The sequence below is a fragment of the Phyllobates terribilis genome, unplaced genomic scaffold (genome assembly GCF_046119375.1).
Source record: "Phyllobates terribilis strain yellow unplaced genomic scaffold, ASM4611937v1 Scaffold_4__5_contigs__length_816908805, whole genome shotgun sequence".
Lineage (NCBI taxonomy): Eukaryota > Metazoa > Chordata > Amphibia > Anura > Dendrobatidae > Phyllobates > Phyllobates terribilis.
Genome location: NW_027362764.1, coordinates 759,713,808 through 759,725,986, shown reverse-complemented (window position 1 = coordinate 759,725,986; position 12,179 = coordinate 759,713,808). Strand labels below are relative to the sequence as shown.

Here is a 12,179-nt window from a genome sequence, read left to right as displayed (position 1 = left end):
ACTATAATACTGCCCCTATGTACAAGAATATAACTACTATAATACTGCTTCTATGTAAAAGAATATAATTACTATAATACTGCCCCTAAGTACAAGAATATAACTACTATAATACTGCTTCTATGTACAAGAATATAACTACTATAATACTGCCCCTATGTACAAGAATATAACTAATATAATACTGCTCCCTATATAGAAGAATATAACTACTATAATATTGCTCCTATGTACAAGAATATAACTACTATAATACTGCTCCCTATATACAAGAATGTAACTACTATAATACTGCTGCTATGTACAAGAATATAACTACTATAATACTGCTCGTATGTGCAAGAATATAACTACTATAATACTTCTATGTACAAGAATATAACTACTGTAATACTGCTCCCTATATACAAGAATATAACTACTATAATACTGCCCCTATGTACAAGAATATAACTACTATAATACTGCTTCTATGTACAAGAATATAACTACTATAATACTGCCCCTATGTACAAGAATATAACTACTATAATACTGCTCGTACCTACAAGAATATAACTACTATAATACTGCTCGTACGTACAAGAATATAACTACTATAATACTGCCCCTATATACAAGAATATAACTACTTTAATACTGCTCTCTACATACAAGAATATAACTACTATAATATTGCTCCCTATGTACAAGAATATAACTACTATAATACTGCCCCCTATGTACAAGAATATAACTACTATAATACTGCTTCTATGTACAAGAATATAACTACTATAATACTGCCCCTATGTACAAGAATATAACTACTATAATACTGCTCCTATATAGAAGAATATAACTACTATAATACTGCCCCTATGTACAAGAATATAACTACTATAATACTGCCTCTATGTACAAGATTATAACTACTATAATACTGCCCCTAAGTACAAGAATATAACTACTATAATACTGCTCCTATATAGAATAGAACTACTATAATACTGCTTCTATGTACAAGAATATAGATACTATAATACTGCCCCTATGTACAAGAATATAACTACTATAATACTGCTCCCTATATACAAGAATATAAGTACTATAATACTGCTGCTATGTACAAGAATATAACTACTATAATACTGCTCCTATGTACAAGAATATAACTACTATAATACTGCTTCTATGTACAAGAATATAACTACTATAATACTGCCCCTAAGTACAAGAATATAACTACTATAATACTGCTTCTATGTACAAGAATATAACTACTATAATACTGCCCCTGTGTACAAGAATATAACTAATATAATACTGCTCCCTATATAGAAGAATATATCTACTATAATATTGCTCCTATGTACAAGAATATAACTACTATAATACTGCTCCCTATATACAAGAATGTAACTACTATAATACTGCTGCTATGTACAAGAATATAACTACTATAATACTGCTCGTATGTGCAAGAATATAACTACTATAATACTTCTTCTATGTACAAGAATATAACTACTGTAATACTGCTCCCTATATACAAGAATATAACTACTATAATACTGCCCCTATGTACAAGAATATAACTACTATAATACTGCTTCTATGTACAAGAATATAACTACTATAATACTGCCCCTATGTACAAGAATATAACTACTATAATACTGCTCGTACCTACAAGAATATAACTACTATAATACTGCCCCTATATACAAGAATATAACTACTATAATACTGCCCCTATATACAAGAATATAACTACTTTAATACTGCTCTCTACGTACAAGAATATAACTACTATAATATTGCTCCCTATGTACAAGAATATAACTACTATAATACTGCCCCCTATGTAGAAGAATATAACTACTATAATACTGCTCCTATGTACAAGAATATAACTACTATAATACTGCCCCTATGTACAAGAATATAACTACTATAATACTGCTCCTATATAGAAGAATATAACTACTATAATACTGCCCCTATGTACAAGAATATAACTACTATAATAGTGCTTCTATGTACAAGAATATAACTACTATAATACTGCCCCTAAGTACAAGAATATAATTACTATAATACTGCTTCTATGTACAAGAATATAACTACTATAATACTGCCCCTATGTACAAGAATATAACTACTATAATACTGCTCCCTATATAGAAGAATATAACTACTATAATATTGCTCCTATGTACAAGAATATAACTACTGTAATACTGCTCCCTATATACAAGAATATAACTACTATAATACTAACCCTATGTACAAGAATATAACTACTATAATACTGCTTCTATGTACAAGAATATAACTACTATAATACTGCCCCTATGTACAAGAATATTACTACTATAATACTGCTCGTACGTGCAAGAATATAACTACTATAATACTGCCCCTATGTACAAGAATATAACGACTGTAATACTGCTCCTATATAGAATTATATAACTACTATAATACTGCCCCTATGTACAAGAATATAACTACTATAATACTGCCCCTATGTACAAGAATATAACTGCTATAATACTGCTCCTATGCACAAGAATATAACTGCTATAATACTGCTCCCTATATACAAGAATATAACTACTATAATACTGCCCCTATGTATAAGAATATAACTACTATAATACTGCTCCTATGTACAAGAATATAACTACTATAATACTGTTCTCTACGTACAAGAATAAAACTACTATAATATTGCTCCCTATGTACAAGAATATAACTACTATAATACTGCCCCCTATGTAAAAGAATATAACTACTATAATACTGCCCCCTATGTAAAAGAATATAACTACTATAATACTGCTCCTACGTACAAGAATATAACTACTATAATACTGCCCCTATGTACAAGAATATAACTACAATAATACTGCTCCTACGTACAAGAATATAACTACTATAATACTGCCCTTATGTACAAGAATATAACTACTTTAATACTGCTCTCTACGTACAAGAATATAACTACTATAATATTGCTCCCTATGTACAAGAATATAACTACTATAATACTGCCCCCTATGTACAAGAATATAACTACTATAATACTGCCCCCTAAGTACAAGAATATAACTACTATAATACTGCTTCTATGTACAAGAATATAACTACTATAATACTGCCCCTATGTACAAGAATATAACTACTATAATACTGCTCCTATATAGAAGAATATAACTACTATAATACTGCCCCTATGTACAAGAATATAACTACTATAATACTGCTTCTATGTACAAGAATATAACTACTATAATACTGCCCCTAAGTACAAGAATATAACTACTATAATACTGCTTCTATGTACAAGAATATAACTACTATAATACTGCTCCCTATATAGAAGAATATAACTACTATAATATTGCTCCTATGTACAAGAATATAACTACTATAATACTGCCCCCTATGTACAAGAATATAACTACTATAATACTGCTCCTATGTACAAGAATATAACTACTATAATACTGCTCCCTATATACAAGAATATAACTACTATAATACTGCTGCTATGTACAAGAATATAACTACTATAATACTGCCCCTATGTACAAGAATATAACTACTATAATACTGCTTCTATGTACAAGAATATAACTACTATAATACTGCCCCTAAGTACAAGAATATAACTACTATAATACTGCCCCCTATGTACAAGAATATAACTACTATAATACTGCTCCTATGTACAAGAATATTACTACTATAATACTGCTCCCTATATACAAGAATATAACTACTATAATACTGCTGCTATGTACAAGAATATAACTACTATAATACTGCTGCTATGTACAAGAATATAACTACTATAATACTGCCCCTATGTACAAGAATATAACTACTATAATACTGCTCCTATATAGAAGAATATAACTACTATAATACTGCCCCTATGTACAAGAATATAACTACTATAATACTGCTCCTATATAGAAGAATATAACTACTATAATACTGCCCCTATGTACAAGAATATAACTACTATAATACTGTCCCTATGTACAAGAATATAACTACTATAATACTGCTATGTACAAGAATACTGTATAACTACTATAATACTGCTCCATATATACAATATAACTACTATAATACTGACCCTATGTACAAGAATATAACTACTATAATACTGCTCCTATATAGAATAGAACTACTATAATACTGCTTCTATGTACAAGAATATAGATACTATAATACTGCCCCTATGTACAAGAATATAACTACTATAATACTGCTCCCTATATACAAGATTATAAGTACTATAATACTGCCCCTATGTACAAGAATATAACTACTATAATACTGCTTCTATGTAAAAGAATATAATTACTATAATACTGCCCCTAAGTACAAGAATATAACTACTATAATACTGCTTCTATGTACAAGAATATAACTACTATAATACTGCCCCTATGTACAAGAATATAACTAATATAATACTGCTCCCTATATAGAAGAATATAACTACTATAATATTGCTCCTATGTACAAGAATATAACTACTATAATACTGCTCCCTATATACAAGAATGTAACTACTATAATACTGCTGCTATGTACAAGAATATAACTACTATAATACTGCTCGTATGTGCAAGAATATAACTACTATAATACTTCTATGTACAAGAATATAACTACTGTAATACTGCTCCCTATATACAAGAATATAACTACTATAATACTGCCCCTATGTACAAGAATATAACTACTATAATACTGCTTCTATGTACAAGAATATAACTACTATAATACTGCCCCTATGTACAAGAATATAACTACTATAATACTGCTCGTACCTACAAGAATATAACTACTATAATACTGCTCGTACGTACAAGAATATAACTACTATAATACTGCCCCTATATACAAGAATATAACTACTTTAATACTGCTCTCTACATACAAGAATATAACTACTATAATATTGCTCCCTATGTACAAGAATATAACTACTATAATACTGCCCCCTATGTACAAGAATATAACTACTATAATACTGCTTCTATGTACAAGAATATAACTACTATAATACTGCCCCTATGTACAAGAATATAACTACTATAATACTGCTCCTATATAGAAGAATATAACTACTATAATACTGCCCCTATGTACAAGAATATAACTACTATAATACTGCCTCTATGTACAAGATTATAACTACTATAATACTGCCCCTAAGTACAAGAATATAACTACTATAATACTGCTCCTATATAGAATAGAACTACTATAATACTGCTTCTATGTACAAGAATATAGATACTATAATACTGCCCCTATGTACAAGAATATAACTACTATAATACTGCTCCCTATATACAAGAATATAAGTACTATAATACTGCTGCTATGTACAAGAATATAACTACTATAATACTGCTCCTATGTACAAGAATATAACTACTATAATACTGCTTCTATGTACAAGAATATAACTACTATAATACTGCCCCTAAGTACAAGAATATAACTACTATAATACTGCTTCTATGTACAAGAATATAACTACTATAATACTGCCCCTGTGTACAAGAATATAACTAATATAATACTGCTCCCTATATAGAAGAATATATCTACTATAATATTGCTCCTATGTACAAGAATATAACTACTATAATACTGCTCCCTATATACAAGAATGTAACTACTATAATACTGCTGCTATGTACAAGAATATAACTACTATAATACTGCTCGTATGTGCAAGAATATAACTACTATAATACTTCTTCTATGTACAAGAATATAACTACTGTAATACTGCTCCCTATATACAAGAATATAACTACTATAATACTGCCCCTATGTACAAGAATATAACTACTATAATACTGCTTCTATGTACAAGAATATAACTACTATAATACTGCCCCTATGTACAAGAATATAACTACTATAATACTGCTCGTACCTACAAGAATATAACTACTATAATACTGCCCCTATATACAAGAATATAACTACTATAATACTGCCCCTATATACAAGAATATAACTACTTTAATACTGCTCTCTACGTACAAGAATATAACTACTATAATATTGCTCCCTATGTACAAGAATATAACTACTATAATACTGCCCCCTATGTAGAAGAATATAACTACTATAATACTGCTCCTATGTACAAGAATATAACTACTATAATACTGCCCCTATGTACAAGAATATAACTACTATAATACTGCTCCTATATAGAAGAATATAACTACTATAATACTGCCCCTATGTACAAGAATATAACTACTATAATAGTGCTTCTATGTACAAGAATATAACTACTATAATACTGCCCCTAAGTACAAGAATATAATTACTATAATACTGCTTCTATGTACAAGAATATAACTACTATAATACTGCCCCTATGTACAAGAATATAACTACTATAATACTGCTCCCTATATAGAAGAATATAACTACTATAATATTGCTCCTATGTACAAGAATATAACTACTGTAATACTGCTCCCTATATACAAGAATATAACTACTATAATACTAACCCTATGTACAAGAATATAACTACTATAATACTGCTTCTATGTACAAGAATATAACTACTATAATACTGCCCCTATGTACAAGAATATTACTACTATAATACTGCTCGTACGTGCAAGAATATAACTACTATAATACTGCCCCTATATACAAGAATATAACTACTTTAATACTGCTCTCTACGTACAAGAATATAACTACTATAATATTGCTCCCTATGTACAAGAATATAACTACTATAATACTGCCTCCTAGCTGTGAGGACGTGTGTCAGTGGTTCTCCTGATGTCTGGAGCAAGCCCGGGGAGGGGCCTCCCTGGGCGGGTAAGCTCTCCAAGCAAGGCCCAGGCTTCCAGGCCTACACTGGGAGGAAACTCCCAAGCTCTTTCTAATGTGGATGCAAATCCCAAAGCGATCTCTGAGGAGAAGAAAGCTCCGAATGGAAGTAACAGCAGCAACAAGAAAGATGGAGTTTTGAAAGCGAGTAAAGTAAAGGAAGAAGGAAAAGCCGTGGTCGTATGTAAGAAGGTCGCAGTAAAGCAGTCGGCCAGCCAAGGCAAGCAGAGTGAAGTGCAATTAGGAAAGATCCAGAAGGAATCTACTGTTGGGAAGCTGAATGGAGGAAAGCAGCTTGTTGGCCAGGAGGTGAGGCAGATCCCATCACCAGCCTCAGGTGTGCAGCTCACTCCAAGCCGGCAGAGGAGGACATCTCTGGAGAGACAGACCCTCCAGGAGAACCTGCAGCAGAAGCACGTGGTGACCAGCATGGCGCGCTCTGGACGCACGAGGTCGCAGTGAGGTGGCAGCAGTAATAGTGCTGTGGAGCCTGGAGCCACGAAACCAACGGTGGTAAAACCCAAGGAGACATCTAAGTCCAAGCAGCCAGAGAGCTCGCTGAAGGCAGGATCCCAGGAGACTCCATGTGCAGCAGGGCTGCAGATTGCAGAGGACATCCCAGGACTGGTGGAGAGGTTGCATGTGTTACAGCAGCAGAAGCAGCTAATACAGGTATCAATAGACTGTGCATATAAAATAAAGGCTGAGGATCCCGGGGATCACACCGTGTATGACCGGAAGCTGAACTCAATGGGGGTAGAGCTGGCAAATGTGGTGAAGGACATAGACTGTGTGTTTGAGAGGATGGGGCCCCTGGCAGAGACTTACAGGAACCAGAAACCGTTTAGGTTCAATATGCCGTACTCTGCTGATTCGCAGTCAGACATTGTCCCAGGTGGGCCCCAGAAGCCGGTGCGGCCAGTGCTGCAACCCACAAGCTTCTTGTTCCAAAAGGGACTGCACCAGGAGCCGCAACAGCCTGCGGCAGATCCCAAGCAGGAGCATGGAGTGCAGGGTACAACGGTGGTACCACAAGTCCCAGGATGCCCAGCACAGCAGCCGGACAGTGGACATGTGTCATTAGTTTCTGGTGGTGCCCAGCAGGACTCTCATGCTGGGGATAATCATACTGCATCTGTGGGGTCGGGGGCTGGAGGGAGCACAGAATCTGTGGTGGACATGGCGCAGTATGATAATGACATTGATGTTGATGATAACAATGTGCAAGATAATGTCTGTGATTTTCCTCCTTTGATTCCAAGCACACAAGGTCCCCCTGCAGCAGACCCTCACCCTGTTAGTCAGCCCAGTGTGACCCCGCAAGTTCCCCCCAGTAATGCCTGGAGCCGTGGTGCTCCGTCCTTTACCTCTGGCGCTAATTATACCAGCCAGGCGTTTAAACGGAGGAACGTCGTGCGTTTCAGGCACAGAGGTGCCAAGGAGGATCTGCCCGACAGGAGGTTTGTGGTCAGGGAGCTCCTGTGCCAGCAGATGGGGTTTGCGCCAGTTAACATCTGGGCGGTAATTAATCTACCAGACAGGCAGGGCTATGATGTCAGCTTTAAGCTCATGTCTGATCTGGACAGATTCTGGGCCAATTTCCCCAAGTTCAGAGACGCTGAGGGCTGGAGTAAGTTCAGTTTTATTCCCATCTCTAAGCCAGATACGGTTACGGTTAATGTCATCTTCTGGAATGAGTCTGTTCCCCCGCAGGACATTGTGGTGTGGCTCCGGAGGCATTGCGACCTCGTCTCTGACCTCACCAGAAGCAGAGATAACGATGGTATCTGGACGGGTGGGTGGGTGGAAGGTCCTGGTGAAGCTGCGCCAGTGTAATAACATCACTGCCCACCTACCCAACTCCTTCTTTATTGGGAGGGAGAAGGGTGTATGTTTCTACCCCGGCCAGCCCCGAAAGTGCTTCAAATGTGGCAAGGCGGGTCACCTGGCGAATACCTGTACAGTGGTGAAGTGCAGCCTGTGCGGGGAAGTCGGCCATGTAGCTGCAGACTGTCAGAACATCAGGTGCAACCTCTGTGGTAAGATCGGCCACCCTCACCGGGACTGTCCAGACGCCTGGCACAACATCTGTAAGGAATTTCCTGATGAGGATTTGGTGGCGGGGGCAGAGATTCTGGAGGAGGAGGCTTTATTGTCAGTGGTCCACCAGGGGTCCACTCAGGTACCACCAGAGCAGCTGTGCTCAGAGGGGGCACAGGGGAGCATGGAGGTCGTCCCTCAGGAGCAGCAGTCACAGGAAGGCGCTACTTCAGTATTACCATCTGTATCTGAAGGAAATAGCAATAATCAGAGTAAGAGGAAGAAAAAGGACAAGACCTCCCGTAAACCTGAGGAGGAGCATGACACTGGCCAGAGTGCCAGGAGGAAGGTCCAGAGTTCTGCAGGAGTAATGGTCGTGTCTAATAGGTTTGATGTTCTGTCTAACGGGGATTTTGAGGATGAACTTAAAAAAATAGACACAGAGTGTGATAGGGATGTTGAGGACTGTCCCCCGCCAAAGCGGAAGCCCTTACCTGTGGGCACTCAGGTAGAGACTGGCATGGAGACCGGTGGTGGACAGGATGACTCCGACTCAGATCTATGAACCGTCAACCAGATATTGTCCGAGCCCAGATAAAATCATGAGAAATCAGGAGGAGTCAGAAAAGTGTAAAGTTATGGAAGGATGTGTAACTGTGCTGAAATATGATGGTTTCTTTTACAAAGTGTTTATTTTTCATTTTTCCAACCACAGGTGTGGACTCTTTATATTGACTTTATGTGTATAATCTAGAGATGTAACGAATGTATGTACAATTCAAGTGAATCTAGTTTTGTATTACTGCAGGAATTTTGTTAATTTTTAATTGTATTTGTTTGGTTTTTATAATAAAAATTGCCCCCTATGTACAAGAATATAACTACTATAATACTGCTCCTATGTACAAGAATATAACTACTATAATACTGCTCCTATATAGAAGAATATAACTACTATAATACTGCTCCTATGTACAAGAATATAACTACTATAATACTGCTATGTACAAGAATATAACTACTATAATACTTCTCCATATATACAAGAATATAACGACTATAATACTGCTCCTATGTACAAGAATATAACTACTATAATACTGCCCCTATGTACAAGAATATAACTACTATAATACTGCTCCTATATAGAAGAATATAACTACTACAATACAGCCCCTATGTACAAGAATATAACTACTATAATACTGCTCCTATATAGAAGAATATAACTACTATAATACTGCCCCTATGTACAAGAATATAAATACTATAATACTGCTATGTACAAGAATAAAACTACTATAATACTGCTCCATATATACAAGAATATAACTACTATAATACTGCCCCTATGTACAAGAATATAACGACTGTAATACTGCTCCTATATAGAAGAATATAACTACTATAATACTGCCCCTATGTACAAGAATATAACTACTATAATACTGCTACTATATAGAAGAATATAACTACTATAATACTGCCCCTATGTACAAGAATATAACTGCTATAATACTGCTCCTATGTACAAGAATATAACTGCTATAATACTGCTCCATATATACAAGAATATAACTACTATAATACTGCCCCTATGTATAAGAATATAACTACTATAATACTGCTCCTATGTACAAGAATATAACTACTATAATACTGTTCTCTACGTACAAGAATATAACTACTATAATATTGCTCCCTATGTACAAGAATATAACTACTATAATACTGCCCCCTATGTAAAAGAATATAACTTCTATAATACTGCTCCTACGTACAAGAATATAACTACTATAATACTGCCCCTATGTACAAGAATATAACTACTATAATACTGCTCCTACGTACAAGAATATAACTACTATAATACTGCCCCCATGTCCAAGAATATAACTACTATAATACTGCTCCCTATGTACAAGAATATAACTACTATAATACTGCCCCCTATGTACAAAAATATAACTACTATAATACTGCTCCTACGTACAAGAATATAACTACTATAATACTGCCCCCATGTCCAAGAATATAACTACTATAATACTGCTCCCTATGTACAAGAATATAACTACTATAATACTGCCCCCTATGTACAAAAATATAACTACTATAATACTGCTCCTGCGTACAAGAATATAACTACTATAATACTGCCCCTATGTACAAGAATATAACTACTATAATACTGCTCCTATGTACAAGAATATAACTACTATAATATTGCCCCCTATATACAAGAATATAACTACTATAATACTGCCCCTATGTACAAGAATATAACTACTATAATACTGCCCCTATGTACAGGAATATAACTACTATAATACTGTCCCCTATGTACAAGAATATAGCTACTATAATACTGCCCCTATGTACAAGAATATAACTACTATAATACTGCTCCTATGCACAAGAATATAACTACTATAATACTGCTCCTATATACAAGAATATAACTACTATGATACTGCCCCTATGTACAAGAATATAACTACTATAATACTGCTCCTATATACAAGAATATAACTACTATAATACTGCCCCTATGTACAAGAATATAACTACTATAATAATGTGCCTATGTACAAGAATATAACTACTATAATACTGCTCTCTACGTACAAGAATATAACTACTATAATATTGCTCCCTATGTGCAAGAATATAACTACTATAATACTGCTATGTACAAGAATATAACTACTATAATACTGCTCCATATATACAAGAATATAACTACTATAATACTGCCCCTATGTACAAGAATATAACTACTATAATACTGCTCCTCTAAAGAAGAATATAACTATTATAATACTGCCCCTATGTACAAGAATATAACTACTATAATACTGCTCCTATATAGAAGAATATAACTACTATAATACTGCCCCTATGTACAAGAATATAACTACTATAATACTGCTTCTATGTACAAGAATATAACTATAATACTGCCCCTAAGTACAAGAATATAACTACTATAATACTGCTTCTATGTACAAGAATATAACTACTATAATACTGCCCCTATGTTTAAGAATATAACTACTATAATACTGCTCCCTATATAGAAGAATATAACTACTATAATATTGCTCCTATGTACAAGAATATAACTACTATAATACTGCCCCCTATGTACAAGAATATAACTACTATAATACTGCTCCTATGTACAAGAATATAACTACTATAATACTGCTCCCTATATACAAGAATATAACTACTATAATACTGCTGCT

The 12,179-nt window shown here is 34.6% G+C and overlaps 1 protein-coding gene and 1 pseudogene across 2 annotated transcripts in view; both read left to right on the top strand.

The window, feature by feature from the left end:
* The window catches only part of OC90 (otoconin 90), a 265,718-nt gene that overhangs the window by 224,069 nt on the left and 29,470 nt on the right, over nucleotides 1–12,179 (top strand). The window lies entirely within an intron of this gene.
* On the top strand, nucleotides 6,838–9,582 carry LOC141264128 (uncharacterized; annotated as a pseudogene).